The 25,422-nt window shown below is 31.8% G+C and overlaps 2 pseudogenes; both read left to right on the forward strand.

Moving 5' to 3' along the window:
• Positions 1–7,192: 7,192 nt before the first annotated feature.
• Positions 7,193–10,870, forward strand: LOC140920757 (uncharacterized; annotated as a pseudogene).
• Positions 10,871–15,528: 4,658 nt separating this feature from the next.
• On the forward strand, positions 15,529–18,170 carry LOC101494099 (MLO-like protein 1; annotated as a pseudogene).
• The last annotated feature ends 7,252 nt before the right edge of the window (positions 18,171–25,422 follow it).

Raw genomic sequence — 25,422 nt, forward strand, 5'->3', positions numbered from 1 at the left:
TACATGTTTTTGATGAAGACAAAGACCAATGATTATGATTAGGGAAACAAGCTCAAAAAGAAGTTCAAATATCTTCATTGATAAGCCTTAAATCCAAACATATTAGATGTTTTAATATAAAAGGTAAATGATACAACCAATACCTCAAATACATGAGAACCATTCATATTTATATATGCATATAAAGTATTTTCAAAAGTCAAAATTATATTAACAAAGTCTTAAAACTAATATTTTTGATAAAATACAAAAGTGTTTTCGAATACAGCATAGTGTATTCGAATACAGATGCTAAGTCAGAAGCAAAAGATTCACATCTGTATTCGACTACGACCTGTTGTAGTCGAATACACATGACAACTCAATAGCTAAACTTTCGAATCTGTATTCGACTACGACCTGCTGTAGTCGAATACACATAGCAAGTCAGTAGCTAAACCTTCGAATCTGTATTCGACTACGACCTACTGTAGTCGAATACAAAGCAAGTCAGTGGAAAAAATCACGAATCTGTATTCGACTACATGAAAGATGTATTCGAATACAAGGTGCAAATTTTGAATAAATCTGAATGTTACAAAGAGGTGTGTTCGAATACATACATCCTGTATTCGAATACAACTGGAAGCAATACAATTTTTTAGTTCTAAAATGGTTCTAGATCATTGTATTTGTTCATCAATCCTCTTGGATCAATGGCTACGAATCTGAAGAGATGTTTATGGAGTATAAATACACCATAACTTCATATCAAACAACACACAATCCTTGAATCAAACCTTGAACAACTTTGAACAAAATTATGATTTTTTACAAAGTACTTGCATTTCATTTTCATATCATTCAGAAAGGTTCTCAAAGTACTTGAAGTATTATTGGATTGAAATCATTATATCTCTCTTATATCCTTATTCCAAATCATATTATATCACTTGTAAAAGAAAGTAGTACTTTCTTAAAGTAGCTTAATCTAAGATAGGGGTGTGCTATCTTAGAAGTATTGTTAGAAGTTTGTAGCAGAAATCTCAGGGTGGGAGTTGTACATTTTCTGACAATAAGTGGATTAATCTCTTGTAGTGTGCAAGAGGACTGGATGTACCATTGGTCATAAGGGGAACCATAATTTTATTGTGTTCATTTAATTACTGTCATTTACTTATTATCAGTTACTATCTTAAAACAGAAAATTCAATCACCATATCGCTGAAAATAAGAAAATCTCCTAACACCTAATTCACCTCCCATTTTAGGCGTACCTATGTACTTACAATTATTGTTCTTTTGGTTATTAATTCAACAATCAGGTTCATTGAAGAAAATGATGCTGGTAATTTTGGGTTTAAGTTTACCATTCATGATTCTGTTGATAGGGATGATGAGAAAGTGTCGGAATTGGTTCCTATTGTCGAGGTTGATGGTTTAGGTTCTAATGAAATAGTCCCGAATTATAAGATGATGAAGTATAAGAAGGATAAGAAAGATAATGCCGACAAGGTGAAATAAGAAAAAAGGAAGAAACTTAAATTAAAGGAGAGTGTTGGAAAACAAGAATGTTATTGATTTAAGAATTAATAAAAGGATAATGTTGTAATTTAATTTTAGTGTTAATTGCATGTAATAACATTACTCAATTTTTTTTCCATTTTTTAATGGAACAGGAACAAACACAAAATGGAGCACAAAGCCAAGATAAGAGCAGACAAAAGAAATTGAGAAGAAAAAAACAAAGAATGAAGAAGAAGAATGCGCACACATCATAACATCATAACAAGAAGAAGAACACCCACATAGCAGAACGAGAAATGCACGGAACAAATACAAAAGATACGAAGCAGTGATGACCAAAGAAGAGAAAAAATTAAGAGTAATATTATTGAAATATTAAAACCCTTGTAAATGTTTGATCTACCCTTAATAAATAAAAAACATTAGAAAAAGACTTTTAATTTATTTACTTGAACCCCAATTTAGATTACACGCACTCAACGTAAAGGCGACATGATTTTGCCGCGATTCGCAGCTGCAAACGCCGCACAATTGAAGGTAGTTCGTTGGCCGAGGACGATGCAGTGGATAGACTAATTGCTTGCTTCACTCCTCCGCAAACATGCGCGATATCAGCGCTATTGACAATAGATAATATTATTAAAAGAAGACTGAGAGTAATTTCTCTCGAGCAATTCTAAATATAACAAGTGGAAGAAATTCCATAAATAAACAAGAAAGGAAATAAGTTGAATTACCAATTTTATCTCTAAATTGTAGGGTGATGTGACTTTTTTTTTTCTCGAAACAAACCATCACAATAATTAGTAATTAGTAATGTTAGTATTTTATGGAAGGTTAAGTAATGCTAATTTAATTCCTCATATTATTAATATTTGTAATAGTTTTTGAAATGAAAAATATCTGAACATATCATTCTAACAGGGATTGGATGATAGTCAGCATCACATTTTTTAATATATATTTTAATATATACTTTTTTATTAGTTTAAAATTCACATAAATAGTGTAAATTTCATTTAAATTTATTGAGATTGATATAAATTTTAATCAATACAAAAAAGTGTATTGAAAAATGTGTGTTAAAAGATGTATAGTTAATATTATTACGATGGATATGAAGATTAACATGATATGGTAAGGGATTGATGTGATAGAGGATTTTAAAATTGATGAATCATTTTAGAACCTCCGGCCTTTCAAAGACCAAAAATTGACAGCGCCTACGATTTGGAGGATTAAATTAATGAATTCACTAAAAAGACATTGTCTGCATCCTATGCATCATCATATCTTATATACAATGCAGGCTAATTATGAAATATGTCTCGTCCTAATGTCCTTAAGCTTTGCAAAATCTCTGAAGTGCTTTGGAATATCTTGCAGAAGTGGTCCCTCTTGCTGTGTAACACCAAATCCACAGGTTTCCTCCATATATTATTTGAACAATTCCATATTTATTTTAGAGTAAAATCCAAAAAGTTTCATTGTTAAACATAGAAAGTAAAGTAGAATCTCATTAATTAATAATAGTAAATTTAGCAGGTAATTGTTACTTTTGGTAAAAAGAAGTGCTATGCTATCTGCTTCTTCTCCATGTCCACATCCTTTAGAACTTGATGCTACAATACATCACAATACAAGCGTTAAATTCAAAACGAATTTTACTTCAAACAAGATGTTAGTCTATTTTTAAATTTAGGATTTTAGTTATGTTATTTCACAAATTTTAATTTGGATTTTCTCTCCAAAATCTAATTTGAGTTTATTTTTTATGACATTGTGATATTGTTGATTTTGATCAAAAACCGTGAGAACAATATTTATATTTAATCAATGAAACTGAATAAAAGGTCATAATTGAGTTTTTAGTCCATCATTTGTGTTCAAATCAATAAATTTAAATATAATCAAATATAATTCTACATCAATAAAAATGACATTTCATAAAAAAATATCAAACATAATTTAAAATTTGTGAAATTAAAGGACTAGAATTTTATATTTAAAAATAGGAGAACTAAATTTATATTGTAGTTAATCAAAAATGCCTAAATATTTGTGATTTGTTTTGGTTAGCTTTTATAAAGTTCAACTCTACCTAATTTAAAATTACATTTGATATCTCCAATTATCATTTCTATTTGAATGTGTTGCTCAATTTTAGATGTAATCTTATATCTTGGAGTTGGAGTACACTTGTTCAATTTAAGAATATGAGATCAACATTCTTTTTGTCATTCCATTGTAAGTTTATTTTCCCCTTCCACTTGGTTTTGTTTCATTTCATTTTCCTATTTCTTTATCAACTCTTATATTCATACACTATTAATTTTTATATATTTATTTAACATCTCATTTTATCTTTATATATCACTCTTCTTCTTACATCACTCTTTTTATTTTTTTTAACAACTCCAAAATAAAATGTATTTTATATAAAAATAAAATTATATAAAACTGATAGTATATATATATATATATATATATATATATATATATATATATAATATAAATATATTGAACTTATTTATTTAATGAGTTCAATTTTTAACTCAAGTTCGATTCATTTGATTCATAAACTAAATTCAATGAATTAATTGTCGAATCAAGTCTCAAACTATTTTCGAGTTGATTTAGTTCATTTTGACAATATTATAGAGTGCTATTAATTAGATTGGACAATAATGACAAAGTCTATAAATCCATCTCTATTTAAGAGGCACATTGAATTAGAAATCGAAATTTAGGATAAAAGGATGGTACTTCTATCTAAAATAAACAAAAAACTTTATGATTCATTAAATCAAGACCAGACAAACATTTATACAATCAAACATCTCTAGTCGGCAAATAGATGCCTTACACTTTCCATTTCATTTCTTCTCCTATATATTGTTTTTGTATATTTTAAATCATTAAAAATCCTTTAATCAATTAATTTATCTCAAAAATCATAGTATTTATCGTAGTAAGAATTTGATATTATAACTTAAAATAGTATTCAAAATTTTCGAAAGAAGATTACTTTTTAGCAAATCAATTTTCAACATGTATTTTCACATATATATGAGAGTTCTAACATGACACATGTAAATATTAGATAAATTTTCTTCTTCTTCTTCTTCTTTCTTTTCTTTTCTTCTTCTTCTTCTCACACTTAAAGTCACAATAAACCTATGAAAATGGTATACATTCCCTAAGCAAGCTTCCTCATATTTTCACAAGTTCTCGGGTATAATTTTTGGGTTAGGATTTGTCCTTTAAAGAAGGAGAAGGGTACCCATCTCTTGAGAGTTGTTTATTGAGACTCATTGAGGTAGATGCACAACTCTAATAGTATGAATATCTAGAAAAATGTAGTTTTGAATAAAAATCTTATTTTTGTGCTTAGAGTAGATTTAAATGATTTTTATGGTTTCTAAGAGTTAGTTAAACTTTAGAATAATTTTTCTAAAGTCTTGAGAATATTTCTTTTTACTCAGATTTGTCAGCTGAGGTTCTGTCTACTACTATGAGAGTTGTTGGAGAACAAACTTAGGCGATTCCCCATGGTTGTGAGTTGGCGACACTCATCGTCGTATATTTTTATAATGTTATAATTATTATTTTAATCGTTTTCTATGTTAAAATAATTATTTAAAAATTCGGGGAACACAACCTTTGAAATTTATCTCGATTTTGTCATTTAATTATTTTAATGGTCTTTTCATATAATATGTTATTAGTTTAATTTATGTATGAGTTAAAAGTATTGAAATATTGAATTGTTATGCGATTAAATATATTTTCCATTTATTTCGATGAAATGAAATATGTTTTTAAATATGTTTTTTGAGAAATCATTATTATAATTATGAAATTGTTAATGGCGTTAGGTGCACCTAGTTACATCGTTTTGATTAGGGAGAGTTACGTGTTAGATGGAGTCACCCATATGAGAAATGTCATCCGTATGAGGAGAGGGCTATCAACGAGATGTAAGCTCCCTAATTGATACGTAATGATGCGTTGCAGGATTGAGAGGAGAAGGCTATCCGTTAGATGGAGCCACCCCTAAGGGAAAGACCACCCTTAGGAGGAAAGGGCTATTAATGAGATGAAGTCGCCTCTTGGTTCTAAAAAAATTTGTATTTTTACTTGTTTGATTTTTATGATGATTTTAAGATTGTTCATTTTGATTTCGCTTTGTTATTAACTAGATTTTAAGATTATAATGACTTTAAATGTGTATATTTCAAATTTAGAATTTTTTCTAGATTTTAAGTAATATTGTTTAACATAATTGTCACTAGATTGTAAAATAGTTATTCGTGTCTTTTTGTGTTTCCCTTCTAATTGATGGTGGTCGTTGTCTCCTCACTAAGTCTTTGTGACTTACCTATTCCTGTTGTTTTTTTTTTCTTCAGATTCGTACGCAATTGAGTAGCAATTTGTTAGTAGTTTCAAGTCTCGACCATATTTCTTTTTTTTGGTAGGCCTCTTTGATCGAGGACCATTTTTGTAACGTCTGTTGAGTCTGATGTAAATTGCAGCTATTTTGGAGTCTAGAGTACTATTTTTTTGGAAAGTGTATTAAGCAATTTGATAATGTTAGTTGAAGTTACAAAGGTACTATGTCGAAATTTCGAGAAAAAGTATATATATATTTTTTTAAATGGTTAGAGAACAATTTAGTTGTTTAGTTGTTAAGTTAGTTGATAGGTTTGCCAGGCTAGGAGTATAGCCTGTGCGCCGGTCACAATAGTTAGTTTTAGGGTCATGACAAAGTTGGTATCAGAGCTCGGTCGTAGGTCCTAATAGCTACAAACATAGGGTTATAATAAATTCTTGTAGTAAATTGTGTACCCGGGCACAACTTACTTGCAAGGGCTATTAGCACTCTATGAGAGTCTCATTTGTTGTCCGAATCTGTGTTTAAATTCATCATCACTACCTTTCGATAATTTATTATCGTCATATTCAATTTTTGATCAATGTTCTTGAATAGGTGAAAATGCCACCCAAGACTAGGAATCCTACTATAAGGGAAATTGTCGATGAGTCAATTGCCCAAGCTCAAGGCGCTCGTCAATGAGGTCGTGTTTCAGCTCGTGCTCGAAATAGGCATAGAGCTAATGTTGGCGGACGTGGTTTGGATGTCGATGTTGAGGTACCTATGAGGAGGCGCGAAAATTCAGCCATGGAAGAGTTTGCTGCTAGTTTGCAGGGATTACAACAGGTTGTGCGACAACTTGTTGGGGTTGTCGTTAGACAACAACAGGAGGATGATCAAAGACATGAAAATGTCAATGATCAAAAAGAGATTAGACAAGTTGAGGATCAGACGACTGCTGCAACGAGGGGTATTGAGGTTACTTTACCAGAATTCATGAAGCTTAAACCCCCTACTTTTTCTGGGTCTAGTGCAACTGAGGATCCACAACAATTTATTGATAGTCTAGAGCGGCTTTGAAGAGAATTGGGTTGTTCTGAGGTATGAGCAGTAGAATTGACATCATTTCAGCTAATAGGCGTGACACGTGATTGGTTTGATATAATGTCACGTGATAGACAAGTGAGGTCACCTCCATTAGCATGGAGAGAGTTCTCTCAGTTGTTCATTGTTTGTTTTCTTCTAGAGAGTGTTAGAGATGGATTAGCTCATGAGTTTGAGCGATTGGAGCAAACGGAGGGTTAAGAGGAGATGCGTGTTAAGAGGTTCATCAAAGGATTGAAGGGTTACTTATTTAGATTTCTGGTTGGGTCTAATTGTTCTACTTTTGCTGATGTTTTGATTTTGGCCCTTCAGATCGAGCAACGACAGAAGGAAAAAGGACGCAATAGACACGATTCATGGAAGAAACAAAGGGTTGAAGGATCTTACAGTAACTATTCGAATCGCGGTGATGGATCTATGTTTGGTTATCAAGGGCAACAAAGACTCATGTCTGAAAGAGGTGGTCATAATGGGCAGTCTTCTGGGATAGTGCAGAGTCGTAGATCAGATTCTGGAGCAGCATCACAATCCACTTTCCCTCAGAGACATTCTGGTGTTTCAGCTACACGATATTCTATTTGTGGTAGGTTTCACTTTGGGAATTTCTCCAGAGATAGTAATGCTAAGGTGTGTTATCAATGTGGCCAAGTAGGTCACATCAGGAGAGATTGTCTTGTAGACACGACACATCCATCCTCTAGTTATGCATCAACACCAACAGTTTTGGCATCTTCTTAGGCTCATTCTACACATGTGCGTCAAAGTGGAAATTCTTATGTCAGAGGTTCAGGAACATCTCAGCAGGGAGGTAGAGGATTTGGTGGTAGAGGTCAGATACCAGCAGAAAGAGGTCAAACTCGAGTGTTTGCTTTGACTCGTTAGGATGCTCAGACATCCAATGCAGTAGTTACAGGTATACTTTCTATTTGTTCTAGAGATGCTCATGTTTTGTTTGATCCTGGAGCTATACATTCTTTTGCATCCTCGTGGTTTGCTACTCGACTTGGTAAATGTTCATCTTCTTTAGAAGAAGCTTTAGTTGTAGCTACACCTGTTGGAGGAAACTTGCTTGCTAAGTCGATGTATCGTTCTTGTGATATAACTATTGATGGCAAGGTGTTGCCGGTAGATTTAGTAGTTATTGACTTGGTAGATTTTGACGTCATTTTGGGTATGGATTGGTTAGCTTTGCATCATGCCACTTTGGATTGTCATAACAAAGTGGTGAAATTTGAGATACCAGGACAATCAGTCTTCTTGTTTCAACGAGCACGTTGTTGGGTACCACATAACCAAATCTCAGCCTTGACAGCTAGCAAGTTAAGTAGAAGAGGTTGTCAAGCGTACTTAGCCTTGGTAAGGGATACACAAGTGGCTGGGGAGGAATTGGAGAAAATTCCAATAACATGTGAATTTCCAGATGTTTTTCCTGAAGAACTTCCTAGGTTGCCACCTGATAGGGAGATCGAGTTCTCTATAGACTTAGTTCCTAACACTCGTCCTACATCTATACCTCCTTATCGTATGGCCCCAGCAGAACTGAAAGAGTTAAGGGAACAACTTCAAGATCTTCTTGATAAGGGTTTTATTCTCCCAAGTTCTTCTCCTTGGGAGCACCAGACTTATTCGTAAAGAAGAAAGACAGATCCCTGCGACTATGTGTAGACTATAGACAATTGAATAAAGTAATTGTGAAGAATAAATATCTGTTACCCCCACATTGATGAGTTGTTTGACCAACTTCAAGGAGCTCAATATTTTTCTAAGATTGATTTGCAGTCGGGGTATCACCAGTTGAAGATTAAGAGGGATGATATAATGAAGGTAGCTTTTCGCACGCGTTATGGACATTATGAATTCCTGGTTATATCTTTTGGGCTTACTAATGCCCCAACAACTTTCATGGATTTTATGAATCACGTTTTTATGATCAATTCGTGATTGTGTTTATTGATGATATCCTTGTTTATTCCAAGAGTAAAGAAGAACACAAGCGACATTTAAGGTTGGTTTTGCAAAGCTGAAGAGATAAACAATTATATGCCAAATTCTCAAAATGTCAGTTTTGATTGGATAGTGTGGCATTTTTAGGTCATGTTGTGTCTAAGAATGGAGTAAGTGTTAATCCAAGTAAGGTGGAAGCAGACTAGAATTGGCCCAGACCTACCACAGTAAAGGAGATTCAGAGTTTTCTTGTTTAGCTGGTTATTATCGACGTTTTGTGACGGATTTCTAGAAAATTGCATCTTCGTTGACTAGGTTGACCCAAAAGAAAGTCGAGTTCCGATGGACTGATACATGTGAGGAAAGCTTTCAAAAATTGAAGGAGTACTTGACGTCAGCACCTATTTTGGCATTACCTATAGGTGGTGAAAGTTATGTAGTTTATTGTGATGCTTCTAGAGTTGATCTCGGTTGTGTACTTATGCAACAAGCTAAGGTTATTTCCTATGCATCTAGACAACTCAAGAGGCATGAGGTGAACTATCCCACACATGATTTGCTCTTAAGATTTGGAGGCACTATCTATATGGTGAAACTTGTGAGATTTATAATGACCATAAAAGTCTTAAGTATATCTTTCAGCAGCGAGATTTAAATTTAAGACAAAGAAGATGGATGGAACTCTTGAAAGATTATGATTGCACAATCTTATACTATTCACCCAGGTTCTAATAAGATGTATCAAGACTTGAGAGAATTGTATTGGTGGGAAGGGATGAAGAGAGACGTAGCAGATTTTGTCTCTAGGTGCTTAGTGTGTCAATAAGTAAAAGCTGAGCACCAAAAGCCTGCGGGGTTACTTCAACCTGTTGAAATACCTGAATGGAAGTGGGAAGACATCGTTATGGATTTTATCACAGGATTACCACGAACCCAAAAGGGTTATGACTCGGTGTGGGTGATTATAGATCAGTTGATCAAATCTACACGCTTTTTGCCTGTGAAGACTACTTATACTGCATCTCAATATGCTAAACTTTATTTGGATAAAATTGTCTCTTTGCATGGTGTACCAGTGTCTATTATTTCTGACCGTGGGGCCTAATTTACTTCTCAATTTTGGAAGTCGTTAAGAACTTCATTAAGAACTCGTTTGAAGCTTAGCACCACTTTTCATCCTCAAACAGATGGTCAATCTGAAAGGACTATACAAATATTGGAAGATATGCTTCATGCTTGTGTTATGAATCTTGGGGGGAGTTGGGATCAACATTTTCCCTTGATGGAATTTGCATACAATAATAGTTATCAATCTAGTATTCAGATGACTCCGTTTGAGGCTTTGTACGGAAGACGATGTAGGTCTCCGATAGGGTGGTTTGAAGTTGGTGAAGCTAAATTAGTTTATCCGTAACTGGTTCAAGATGCCATTGAAAAAGTTAAATTGATTCGGGATCGCTTAGTGACAGCTCAAAGTAGACAAAAATCTTATTCTGATAAGAGGTGAGTCCCTTAGAGTTTTCAGTGGGAGAACATGTATTCCTACAAGTCTCACCAATAAAAGGAGTTTTGCGATTTGCTAAGAAGGGGAAACTATGTCCAAGATTCATTGAACCATTTGAAATTTTAGAAAGGGTCGGACTGGAAGCACATCGCTTGGCACTTCCACCGGATCTCTCGAGAGTTCATCCAGTTTTTCATATTTCGATGCTTCAGAAGTATCTTCATGACCCTTGTCATGTGATTAATCATGAAGACATACAGTTAGATGAGAGTCTATCATACGTTGAACATCCAGTAGCTATATTAGATCGTCAAGTGAGACGTTTATGCTCAAAAGATATTGTTTCAGTAAAAGTTCTTTGGCGTGGTTCATCCGACGAAAAAACTACTTGGGAACCCGAAGAAGTCATCAGTGCAAAGTACCCACACTTATGTTGAATAAACAAAAAGTCAAATAAATTCGAATAAATCAAATAAATTCGAAAAAGTCAAAAGGTTAGAGTATTTATTAAATAAACAAAAAGTCAAATAAATTCGATGACGAATTTTTATAAGGGGAGGAGATTGACATGCCTGTGTTCTTTTTAAATAATAATAATAATTAATTAATAATAAATAAAACAAACCCAACCATACTCACTCTCATTCTCTTTCCATCTCACTCCCTCATTTCCCTTTCTCTCTCACGGTATCCTCTCCACCCCACTTCCCCATTTTCATTTTTTTTTCTTTCTATTCTTTTCTTCTTCTTCTTCTCTCACTTAAAGTCACAATAAACCCATGAAAATGGTATACATTCCCTAAGCAAGCTTCCCCATATTTTCACAAGTTCTTGGGTATAATTTTTGGGTTAGGATTTGTCCTTTAAAGAAGGAGAAGGGTACCCATCTCTTGAGAGTTGTTTATTGAGACTCATTGAGGTAGATGCACAACTCTAATAGTATGAATATCTAGAAAAATGTAGTTTCGAATAAAAATCTTATTTTTGTGCTTAGAGTAGATTTAAATGATTTTTATGGTTTCTAAGAGTTAGTTAAACTTTAGAATAATTTTTCTAAAGTCTTGAGAATATTTCTTTTTACTCAGATTTGTCAGCTGAGGTTCTGTCTACTACTATGAGAGTTGTTGGAGAACAAACTTAGGCGATTCCCCATGGTTGTGAGTTGGCGACACTCATCGTCGTATATTTTTATAATGTTATAATTATTATTTTAATCGTTTTCTATGTTAAAATAATTATTTAAAAATTCGGGGAAGACAACCTTTGAAATTTATCTCGATTTTGTCATTTAATTATTTTAATGGTCTTTTCATATAATGTTATTAGTTTGATTTATGTATGAGTTAAAAGTATTGAAATATTAAATTGCTATGCGATTGAATATGTTTTCCATTTATTTTAATGAAATGAGATATGATTTTAAATATGTGTTTTGAGAAATCTTATTATAATTATGAAATTGTTAAATGTGTTAGGTGCATTTAGTTACCTCGTTTTGATTAGGGAGAGTTACCCGTTAGATGAAGTCATCCCTATAAGAAATAGCATCCGTAGTAGGAGAGGGCTATCAACGAGATGTAAGCTCCCTAATTGATATGTGATGATGCGTTGTGGGATTGAGAGAAGAGGGCTATCCGTTAGATGGAGCCACCCCTAAGGGAAAGGCCACCCTTAGGAGGAAAGGGCTATCAATGATATGAAGCCGCCTCTTGGTTCTAAAAAAATTTATATTTTTACTTGTTTGATTTTTATGATGATTTTAAGGTTGTTCATTTTGATTTCGCTTTGTTATTAACTAGATTTTAATATTTCTATATGAACGATTTAATTATAAGTTTAATGACTTTATATGTGTATATTTTAAATTTAAATTTTTTTTTTTAAATTTAAGTAATATTGTTTAACATAATTGCCACCAGAATGTAAAACAGTTATTCGTGTCTTTTTGTGTTTCCCTTCTAATTGATGGTGGTTGTTGTCTCCTCACTTAGTCTTTGTGAGTTACCCCTTCCTGATGTTTATTTTTTTATTCTCAGACAGCTGAGTAGCAAACTGTTAGTAGATTCAAGTCTCGATCATATTTCGATTTTTTAGTAGGCCTATTTGATCGAGGATCATTTTTGTAACTTTTTTAAGTCTGATGTAAATTACAGCTATTTTGGAGTCGAATGAAATGGTACTGTCTCTTGCTGAACAAAAATCATCGAGGATAACTTTTCCCTTGGGAGTTTTTTATATCTTATCCCCCTTGGTTTATTCAGTTTTATGTAACAATAGAATTGCGAAAGGGACAATAATTTAGAATTGGCAGGGTAAACTCTGAGAATAATACATTGGGAGTCCAATGATCAAGCGGGGGTGTTAGATTATATGACAGAATAGATTGGTATAAAATATTTATTTCTACAGAAAAAAATATATTTATTTCTAGTTATGAAGTTCTAAGATATAAAATAAAAGAACATTATAATACAAATTAAAAAATCTCATAATATAAAATAATGGATTTGAATTTGTTGTAGTAAGGAATTTCATGTATTCATGCATGATTTATTAATTCAATATCAAACAAGGGAAATTCTAAAGCATATTTTAATAAATGGTTCATCATAGACTAATCACTTACCGAAAACAATGACTTGTATAATATTATTTGATAAAAATAAATTAAGAGAAATAAAACATGTCAACATTAAAATTGAAGTCGTTAAATCAACATTAATTACATTATCATCTAAATCGTAAAGATGACATATACCACCATAAACATTTACTTCCATAAAATGTCATAGAGTTTCAACTAATTTATTGTTTGGCACAGTGAAGCACTTCCTAACATTCAATTGCCACAGGGAACATAAATTAGAAACTTTATTTTATTGATTATATACTCCATACAAAATGATTTACAAGAAAAAAAAGTGTTTTGAAAAGATGATGTATATGATATAAAATTTAGATCAAATAAAACAAAAATATCATTTTTAAGGCTATCACAGACACTAAACATCTCTAAACCATTGAATCATAAAAAATACTCATTAAAATATATCTCGAATACCAAAAAATACCACTAATAGATATATTTGATCCTACAAATGGATTAAATTTCAATTAGAATTATCGAGACATTTTACTTAGGCTATTTCTTTTCCATTCAAAATTTCAAATGTGGAAGAATACTTATGTTTATGTAGGAATGAACTAAAATAAATATAGTTTATATGATATATATTTTCAATCTAATCATAAATTTTATAAAATTTATATAAATTAAAATGTATTTAACGATGTAATACAATAATATTTCCGAGTCAAACACTCATACATACATACATCAACGAAGTTGTAGATATAGAATCTCTAATATTTATGTACAAGTGTTTGACTCGGAAATATTATTGTATTACATTGTTAAATAATATTTTAATTTATATAAATTTTATAAAATTTATGATTAGATTGAAAATATATATCATATAAACTATCTAAATAAAAATTTACAAAAATCTAAAATTATTTGATATGTTATTGAGATATATCAAAATTAACACCTCATGTATTTTTATTAAATACCGTTAGTCTCAACCATTAATAAAATGATTTTAAATTTGTACATGATATATATGATAAAACTTTTAATCTAACCATAAATTTTATAAAAAAGTATATATGATAAAATGTTATTGAATAGTGTAACATTAAATTGAAAAAGAATATATGTGCGTGTTTTCCGATTAAAAAGTGCCAAACCAAGACAGGTGAAACTCATGCTAAATTAACTGGATTTAGAAGAAGCTAAAGCTATTTTAGATACTGAAATCAATAAATTATTAGAAAGCTCTAGAAAGTAATAGTAAGAAACATAATTAGTTTTGCAAAATTAAAATTCGCGAGTTACCTAGAAAAAATGTGAAAGGTTGAATTATATTATACTAGAATATTTTATACGAATATATAAATTTTAATATATTAGTATTACTATGAAAAGATTTTAAAATTTTAAAAATAATATAACTTATTGATTTTGTTTATAAAGTAAATTTTTTTAAGTTAATTTATTTAAGTAATTTTTTGTTTCCTCTAATTTTACTATTAATTTAGTAATTATTATATATCTCGCGCAATTCGTGGGGTCGTTTTCTAGTTTGTAGAAGCCTGCATTATCTGTAGCTTTGTGTGATGACCTAAAGTAGTGCTAACAATCTTAGGTTCTATTTGTTAAGGTTAATAAATGAGTTTATAGCTCATATAGTAGTTTTTGATATGTTAAATCAAGTAACTTATAGTTTATAATATTTTATTTGAATTTTACTCTTATTTAAATAATTTTTACCCTCTGTTATTTATTTATTTATTATCATTTAAACTAAATAATTTTAAATATTATAAATAATTTTCAAATAAATTTAATTAATAATTATTTTATTATAATTTTAAATTATTCATAAATAAATTAAATTTTAAAATGATTAATATTTTAAAGTAAATAATTTATTTATTTATTCTAAGTATCATCTTGCCATCATAAGATCTTTTATCTCAAATTCACCATAATTAGGAAGTTAACCTGTGGGCAACTTGTTCAAGCAAATTTTGCAGCAACTAACACAATGTAGACAATATAAGTCTGCATTTTCAATTAAACATAAAATAGGCTAAATTACATTCGCGGTCCTTTAACTTAATTTCAGGTAACGTTTTAGTCATTTATCTTTGTTTTTTCCCGACTTGGTCCTTTATTTTAATTTTAAGTGACAATTTGATATTTTATGTTTTAAAATTTCAACAATGATATCTTTTTTTATACAAAAATTCAAAAAAAAAAATTCAATTGAAACTCATAAAATTAATTATATTCTTCAATATAATACAAATTTCATCAAATTCGTAACGCAAATCTTCAAATAAACTCATATTTTCATACTTTATTTGATATTTTTAGGAATAAATGACTAAATCGGGAAGAAAAAAAAGATAAAGAACTAAAACGTTACCTGAAATTAAGTTAGAAATTAAGTTAAGGGACACTGATATAATTTAGCCTACAAAATACTAAGAGTAACGGCCACTCATAGTAACGCGTTTTCAATATGCCAGGGAAAACAACTAACATGCTGGAGACAATGTCAGTCAGCATTTTGAATATACCAGGGACAACAGCTGACATGGTGCAGCCGATGTGAGTCAGCAACTGATGGGCTTGTATTTCTTCTATTTATACACAAAGCAGATAAACATTTCGAACCTACCAAAATATTTTCAATTAACACTTCGATCCTACCAAAAGTTCTATATCAACATGAGTGGTGGTGAAGAAGCAGTTGGTTCGCAATTTACTCCAACATGGATTGTTGCTCTTGTTTGTACCTTCATTGTTGCTGTTTCATTTGCCTTTGATTGTGCACTTCATTATATTGGCAAGTTTCTGAAGAAGAAAAATAAAAAACTACTCTTTCAAGCCTTGCAAAAAATCAAAGAAGGTTTTGCTTTTTTCTTTCTTCTTATCAAAGAAGGTTTTTGAAAATGTAAGACAATTTATGATTTTAATAATTTTGTTTGTGTTTATATAGAGTTGATGTTGTTGAGTTTTATTCCTCTGTTTCTGAATATAACATATAATAGAATCAAAAAAGTATGTGTTCATGAGAATTGGACTCATCATATGGTTGCTTGTAGTCTTGTTGGTAAAAAAAGATGTTTTTGGCACTGCTAGGTATCTTTTAGGTGATGACTATCCATCAACAAAAGAAACACTTGGATATTGTGCTGCTAAGGTATTGAAATCATATTTGAAAAGAAAATTTGAATTTTGACCCTTTTCATTTTATTCAAAGTTTTGAATTTTGACTGCAGTTTTATTACAATTTTTGCAACTGTGGAAAATTGAATACAAGATTCCTAAAATAAGGAAAATTTGAAAATTCATAATTGTGTTTGCCATGTGGTTGCGATTGTTGAAACTTTTGAATCTTTACCTTGGACAATTATATATATCATGTTAATTTTCTTGATGTTATTTAGACAATTTCTTTTTTTATTATTATTTAATCATGTTATCATTTTAATTTCAGGGCAATGTGCCTCTATTATCAGTGGAAGCACTACATCACCTGCATATCTTTATTTTTGTGCTAGCTGTTATTCATGTGACTTCATGTGTTTTAACTATAGTTTTTGGAGGATTAAAGGTGAACATCTAATCTAATCATAAGTTTTTTTATTATAAATTGTGTTTCTTAAAAGCTTTTATATATTAATAAGAATTGTTGTCATTAATAGATTCGTGGGTACAAGCACTGGGAAGACTCTATTATAGATGAAAACCATGAAACACAACATGGTAAACAAATCATTAACTTTGTTTGTGTGAACCATTAAACTATAGACTATAATTTTCTAATTGATCATTAATCTTTTTAATGTATACTGGTCTAATGCAGCACTGGATCAAACAGTGACTTATGTTCATCAGCATGATTTTAACAAGAATCATTTTACTGGTTTTGACAAAGATTCTGCTATAGTAGGATGAATGGTAAATTATTTATATGTATTTAAGAGCATGAAATCTTGAAAAATATAATTGGTTGTTTAACTTAATGCAAAACATTAGTTATATAAGACACAGTTTTCTAATGTTAAAACTATTTTTGGCATATTATTCTTTGTCATTTTTTATTTAAATTTTACATATATTTTTTCAAGCAATTTTATGAATTTGTGACAAAGTTGGATTATGTGACATTAAGACTTGGTTTTATTATGGTATGATTTTAGTGTACTATATAATTTATATGCTGTCAAATAAGCTTCAATCTTATCCTTATATATGAATGACTAAACAATGTTATTAATTTTGTTTATCTCTATTAGACTCACTATAGGGAAAATCCAAAGTTTAATTTCCACAAATACATAAACTGTGCAATTGAAGATGACTTCAAAAAATTTGTTGGCATTAGGTATGTGTTTCTCTCAAACTTCTATAATTATCACAATCTTCATCAATAATTAATTGGCCAAATTTTTATATTCTACTTATAGTGTAAAATTATTAATTCTCTCTTGTCACTAATTCAACATTTAATTTTAATGTTTTGCAGTTGGTATCTTTGGGTCTTTGTGCTCCTCTTTTTGTTGCTTAAAATCAGTAGTATGCAACAATTTGTTCTGTTTTCTCAATAGTTGTAGCTACCTGTTGTCTATATTTTCAAATCTTTAAGACATTTGACTATTATGAATTATCACAAATAAAAATATTTTAAAAACCAGATCGAACCAATGAGTTGAACAGAAATTAACTAGTTCACATTTCAATTTCATATAGGTTGTTGTATAGTTTGGTTCAACTTTTTTTTATTATTATTTTTTACTTTTTAATTTATTTATTTGACATTTGGTTAAACTGTAGTTGGACTGATTGGATCAGAACTCTAAGGTTTTAATTTAAAATTTCTTCTTACTACTTCAGAATGGAACACATATTTCTGGGTTGCTTTTATTCCGGTCATTGCAAGTCTCTTCCTTGATTTGTATCCATCGACATTTATGCATTCTCACATTTATTTTACTTTACTTGTTGACAACTTTGTTCAATATGCAAAGGCACGCTTATAAATTAAAGATAATTAGATATACATTTTCGGTGTAAACTAGTGTTACACCGATGTTTAATAAAATTTGAATGTAAATGTAAATGTAAATATTCTCTATGCAAGTTGATGCATTACTTAATTTTTCTTTTTTGTGGTTTATATTATTCGGCTTCTACCTGCTCATGGAACCATACTCGGTGAATTAGTTGTTCAACCATCATATATAGCAACAAAGTTATGAAACAGAGTTATCTATTGATTTGAATTATTGTAGAAGAGACAAAAATAATCAAAAAATGGTTAATAAACATACTAGCTAAAGTTCACATTGGATAACTTTTCTCATTCTTTCATTATTTTTATCCATCCAACATATATTGCATCATATAATTTCCAAGCAAAGCAACCCAACCAATTATGCAAGCATTCTTCAATTTCTTCTATCAATATTTCCCTTATCCTTCCTTCATAGTCATATAATATAATCATATGAATATGCATCATGCCATGGTTGCATCTTTTCCTTCTTTATTAGTTGTTGTCACTGCAACTCTTAAGCTCCACCCACAATTCAGAAAAACACCCACCAACCTCTTTTCCACCAGATAAGGTACTCTGTTTCATTTTTCACATCAACAAATTTATTTTCATGTTTTGGGCAGCATAACTCAACAACAAAGGGTTGGTTAAGAACCCCAAAGTTTCATTCATCCACCCTCATCGTTATAACATCTAAACACTCTTATACACATCACATCCCTCACTTTTCAATCTAATTTAATAAAAATATCTACTCTTATTGTAACTCAATTGACAGATAAATTTATCAGCAACATGTGACATTTTAAAATTTTTGTTCGGTATTAAATTTTTTGTAACTTTGTTTAAAATTATTTATTAGAGTATAATTTAACAAAGTTACAAAAAATTTAATACCGAACAAAAATTTTAAAATGTCACATGTTGCTGATAAATTTATCTGTCAATTGAGTTACAATAAGAGTAGATATTTTTATTAAATTAGATTGAAAAGTGAGGGATGTGATGTGTATAAGAGTGTTTAGATGTTATAACGATGAGGGTGGATGAATGAAACTTTGGGGTTCTTAACCAACCCTTTGTTGTTGAGTTGTTGTGTTATTGATGTTGTTAGTAATGGCTAGAAAAAAAAAATTGATTTTTGATTTGTTTGAGTTACGTAATACGTTATTTTCAAATAAATGAGTTTGAATTGAAGTTGAAATTTTACAAAAAAAAGATTTAGAGTTGTTAAAGTTGTGAAAAAATTTAAATTTTAACTAAGTTAAAAAGTTTGAGCAAAAAGTTAGATTGAAATTAAAATGTTTAAAGTTTACAATATTTAAAGTTAAAAATGTTACTCTTTTATATACTCTTGGACTCGGTTTAAAAAGAAAAAGTTTAGAGTACTTTATTAACTCTAATTTTTTGTGTTTTAATAGTCAACTGTGTGTATGTTTGATTTGGAAAATATTTGTTTTATTTAGTTTAACTAAATAATATAGATCATTTGATTTAAAAAGTTTGGTGTGTGAAAGAGATTTAATTTTTGGAGTTTTGTTGTTGTTGTTGGATAAATTTTAGTAGTGAACAAATTGTTGTGAATCATTATGTTTATGTAGTTAGCTCATTGAGTCTCGAAAAGGAATCGAAATCGTTGACACCGAATTAGCGGTGGGGAGAACTCTGAAATATTAATGTTGTTGTTGGTGAATAAAGAAAAATAATTTTCTTAGTGTATGTCATTTCTAATATGTTATTCTATCTCTAGTAATTTAGAGGATGGTGTTTCTGGTAACTGATTCAGTCATTGTTCATTTTACTAATTAATCGCATAAAGTTAAGTTTACTCAAATGTGAATTTAATTTTAAATTTTTTATGCTGGAAGTGAATTTATGTTTCAATTTTTTATGTTGGATGTGAATTTGATATATAGTTATTGATAAATTTTCAAGTTAAAGTGAAAGTTAATTTTCATGACATTGAATGAAATCAAGTATTGAAGGTAGTAAAACCAATATTCCTTTACAGTGAACTATATTAGGAATGCAAAATCAATGTTGATAACCTGATACTTTCAGTGGTAGTAGCCGAACCAAAGTTAATATTTCAGAAGAAAAAAAATTGTGATTGTTGTTCTTAAAATTGATTTTGGAACTATGAGGTTTTAAAATTTTATGATTTAATTCTTGATTTTCAAACTTTGGCCGTTTCAAAAACAAACAAAAAAAGGTTATGGCAAACTTGAAAAAAATTTGTGGTTGTGTGAAAAATTTTGAGAAAAATAATTTAAAACATTTCGAATAATTGTTTGTGAATTCACTGAAAAATTAAAGGATGTTCATTTCTAAAAATAGGTTTTATATGTTGAAAGTGTGTTGTGGATAGTAATACTATTAGTCCTTACTCGTTGTAAACTTTATTAGTGGAATATACTCTAAGGGGGTTATGAGTAAGAAAGGGTTTCTAAGGTACTTAAAGTTTCACGGATTAATTTGACTAATTCAAACAGTATTTGATTGAAGGTGTCAGCACAAGCGAGACTTTTCGTTGTGTTTGATTGTGGTAGTTTTAATTGTTGAAAAAGCTATAACTAAGGTAAGGGCTCCTTCTAAATTTTTAGTTTGCACATAGGAACCTTATATGTGTGATTTACGTATCATTGATGTGTGAATATGTGATGATTAAAATTGATGCGATGATGCATTCTTGAGTGATAATACATGTTGGTACATGTTATGAATTTTATTGAGGATAATATGTCTTGAGTATGCTGTGTGAAAAGTATAAAAAATTATTAGTGTGTAATGAGTATTAAAAGGGGAGTCTTTTAATAGCTACATGTACATAATGATTGTTGTTAAAGAGTCAGAGTATGCTCATACATTTCATAATTAGTGGTGACCTGATGAGCCACAATGTTAGTGGTGACCTAATGAGCCACAATGTTAGTGGTGACCGTGATGGGCCACGGTGTTAGTAGTGACTGTGATGGGCCACGGTGTTAGTGGTGACTGTGGGCCACGGGTTGGTTCTATGAGTTGATTGCTCCATCTTATCCTTACAAGTATACTCATGCATTTCATAATTAGTGGTGACTGTGATAGGCCGCTGTGTTAGTGGTGACTGTGATGGGCCACAGGATGGTTCCACGAGTTGATTGGGCCATTTTATTCTTACGATGATTTATTTGTCGTGTAGGTATGTGATAGACTACACTCTAGTAAATCGTGTTGATCTGTGATAGGTGGCACCTTGGTAATTAGTAATGGTCTGTGAGACGCGTTACATTTATGATTTACGTCCCTCGATGCGGGTTTGGAAATTTCGGAATCATGTCATTGGCATATAACCATTACATTAGGGTGTTTGGCACGCGAGTCATGTTTATTATAATATGATATTTGTATATACATACTCTGTTATTGTTTTTTTTTTTTTTTATCATATCGTAATTGCTAAGTGTTATTGTTTGTCTTTATGATATAATTGTTAAATGTTATTTGTTAATTTCGGTTGATGACCCTTTACATTATTGTGAAAATTGGGCTTTGCCCTCATATGATACTCGAGTTTGTTCCACCGACTGTTACCTTGACGATGGAGATGTCGTTAGACTTCCCTGACTGACATTCGTCGACTGCTTGGGTATACGACCACATCTCAAGCAAGACTACTTATACATGGAGGGTAGTGAGTACAAGTAGGAGAGTTGGAGCAGTATATCTCGTGGGTGGACCTGACTTCTGAGGAGACTGATCCTTCTATGGTTAATGAGGAGGAGGAGGAAGTTACTTTGAGGAGTGATAATGCGTCAGAAGGAACTTGTCTAGTGAGTGAAGGTCGCCCTTATTATTGTAATTGTTAGTGGATGATCAGATTAGTTTTGTTGTATAGGGCCTTAATGTCTTTCTTTTGGTGGTTGTACTTATTTTATTTTGGAATGATTGTATATATAACATATCTTGACTGTTGACTTCTATTTGGTGGGTCCATGTTCCATTTTTTGATGTGACCATGGGGGGATAACATTCTTGGAGCAGTACTTCTGTGTAGGTGTCTGCCGAGAATACCTTATGGGTATGAGAAATTGTCTGATAGGTCTCATAGCCCAATGTATTTTATATTTGTATACTGTAGATTATTGTCCTAAAAACTATTTTAGCTTGTTTGTATAGATGATGTAATTATTTATGACTCTTGTCGTTTTGTGTTACGACGTATTATTTTATTAAATTGTTTTTAAAAAAAATGCACTCGCACTGTTAAAAATTGGGGTGTTACATTGTGGTATCAGAGCTTTGGTTAGATTGTAAGTCGATCTGTAGGTTGGGAGTCGTTATCTGATCATGCATCGGGGTAAGTTGTTTGAGTTGTCAAATCTTGTGTAGTTGTTATGCGTTGATGTAGTCGAAAGTTATTTTTTGGAATTCTTCTAAGTGTTGTTAAGATTTCTTCTTGATGTTGGCTTTGAAGGAAACAATACCTCAAAGAAGTAACATGCTGCAAGGGTCAACGTCAATCAGGACTATCAAATGGCTGAAGCAATGAATAACATGGTTGCTTTTGTTGCTGCATATACAACTACAAAAGCTCTGCGGGGTCTGGAGAAGAGGGAAATAGAGATTTGTGCTACTGAGTCAAGAGGATTGGAAGATTTTCGTCGTCACAATCCTCTAAAGTTCAGGGGTGACGAGAGTCTAGAAAAAGCTGACCATAGGATCCAGAAAAAGCCGACCATTGATTAATTGTTATGTAGGGGTGAAGGTCAACTATGCTACGTATCTGTTACTAGGGGATGCTGAATATTGGTGGAGAAGTACAAGGCTTCTAATGGGATCAACTCATAAGGAGGTGAACTGGGAGTCGTTTAAAAGGAAGTTTTTAGACAAATACTTCTGGATGAGTACCAGGACTACGTTGGGCGATGATTTTCTTAAATTGAACCAGGGAAATATGACAGTGGGTGAATATGCTGCTAAGTTTGAGTCATTGTCAAGACATTTTAGGTTTTTCCGTGAAGAGGTTAATGAACAATTTATGTGCCACCGTTTCCAAATTGGATTGGAGTATGAGATTCAAGACTCTGTCCTGCCATTGGGAATTCAGTGTTTCCAAGTTTTAGTGGAGAAATGTAGGGAAGTTGAGGACATGAAGAACAAAAGGGCCAATCAAGGAGGGAACTATAGTTCAGGGGGGCCTAGTCGAGTGAACCATCAGAACAATAAAGGAAAACAAGTTGTTAAGCCCTATAATTGACCACATAACAACAATAGGGATCAGAATCACCCAGGGAACCTGAAATTTGGAAGACAATTGGGACAAGTGATTCGATGTTTCCCATGTGGGGAAGAAGGACATTATGATAATGTATATACCTCTAAGAGTCTTACATGCAAAAATTACCAGAAGCCAGCGAACTTTGCAAGGGATTGCAAGGCTCTGAAGGTGGAACGAACAGTGAATGCAACAAGGGCTACTCGTCCTATTGCTTAGGGGTGCGTTTATTGCATGGGTGTTGAAGCTGGAAATCAATCTAACAATTTGATCCGACGATACTGCAAGATTGCAGGTAACACTTTAACCGCACTTTTTGATTCGGGGGCAACCCATTCCTTCATTGTTATGGACTGTGTGAATCGTTTGAAGTTATTTGTGTCTTCTCTGCCTTTTGATTTGGTTGTTTCCACACCTGCTAAGACTTTGACCGTAAACATTGCATGTTTACATTGTCAATTAACTATTCATAATAGGGTTTTCTTGATTAATTTGATTTGTTAACCCCTACAATCACACGAGGTCATTCTTGGTATAGATTGGATGTCATATCATTATGTAATCTTGGATTGTGCTTGCAAATTGGTTCTTTCCCCCGAGCCATGAGTCGTTCGATATCTAGTTGCTAACAATCTCAAAGTATCGCTGAGAGAAGGAACTCAAGAGTTTCTTTCAATAGCTAATGTGGAGGGAAATATAAATTTAAGCATAGAAGACGTGGTGCTTGTACAGGAGTACCCAGGCATATTTCCAATAGAAATTCCAGTATTACCACCAGTAAGAGACGTGGAGTCTTTCATTGATCTACACCTAGGAACTGGACCTATTTCGATTGAGCCGTATCGGATGTCGCCATTGGAATTGAATGAACTCAAGGGCCAAATTGAAGATTTGTTGCTGAACGGATTTATTAGACCAAGTGTGTAACCATAGGGAGTTCTGGTATTGTTAGTTAAGAAAAAGGATGACAACTCGCATTTATGTGTGGATTTTATAGGCAACTTTATAAGGCAACTATTAATAATCGTTATCCTTTACCATATATCGATGATTTGATGTATCAGTTGAGAGGAGCTGCGATGTTTTCAAAGATTGATTGGAAGTCAGGTTACCATCAGATTTGAGTAAGAGAAGGAGATATTCAGAAAACTGATTTCAGAAACCGTTACGGACATTATGAATATCTTGTTTTGTCAATTGGAGTTACCAATGCACCAACAAAATTTATGGATTGCATGAATAAAGTCTTTAGCCCATTTCTAGATAAGTTTGTTGTGGTGTTCATCGATGATATATAAATTTATTCAAGGATTGAGGAAGAACATGGAGATCATTTGCGTCAAGTTCTTGAAGTTTTTACGCGAGAAGCAATTGTATGCCAATCTATCGAAGTGCAAGTTTTGGCTAAAAGAAGTGAACTTCTTAGGACATGTGATAACCAAGAGGGAATCGATGTAGATCCAGCAAAGATTGAGACAATCCTCGCTTGGAAACAACCTCAGACTATCATTGACATACAAAGTTTCGTCGAACTGGAAGGATACTACAAGAGGTTTATTGAAGGTATTCCTTATATTGTAGCTCCATTGACACAACTCACTAGAAAGGATCAGCCGTTCGCATGGACAAAGAAGTGTGAGGAAAACATTTAGTTACTAAAGAAAAAGTTGACAACCTCACAAGTATTGGTCTTACCACAACCAAAACAACCATACAAAGTTTATTGTGATGCGTCTCACCAATGTTTGGGGTGTGTCCCGATGCAACACAAGAAGGATATGTCCTACACCTCAAGACAATTGAAAACTCATGAAAGAAACTATCCTACTCATGGTTTAGAGCTTGTTGCGGTAGTTTTTGCATTTAAGATCTGGAGGCACTACTTATATGGATGCACGTTTGTTGGACTTTAGTCCTTTGAATCCTAATTTTGACATAATTAACAAACATACAATGTTCATACATCATATGATAAATCTAACATTTTAATTGAGCAAGATTTCAGGAACAACAATCCAATCCTACACACTTGAAACAAATTGCTTGGAACACAAGAAATCAACAAAAGTTGATCATTGACTGAGTAAATCGATTG

This window comes from Cicer arietinum, chromosome 6 (genome assembly GCF_000331145.2).
Source record: "Cicer arietinum cultivar CDC Frontier isolate Library 1 chromosome 6, Cicar.CDCFrontier_v2.0, whole genome shotgun sequence".
Classification (NCBI taxonomy): domain Eukaryota; kingdom Viridiplantae; phylum Streptophyta; class Magnoliopsida; order Fabales; family Fabaceae; genus Cicer; species Cicer arietinum.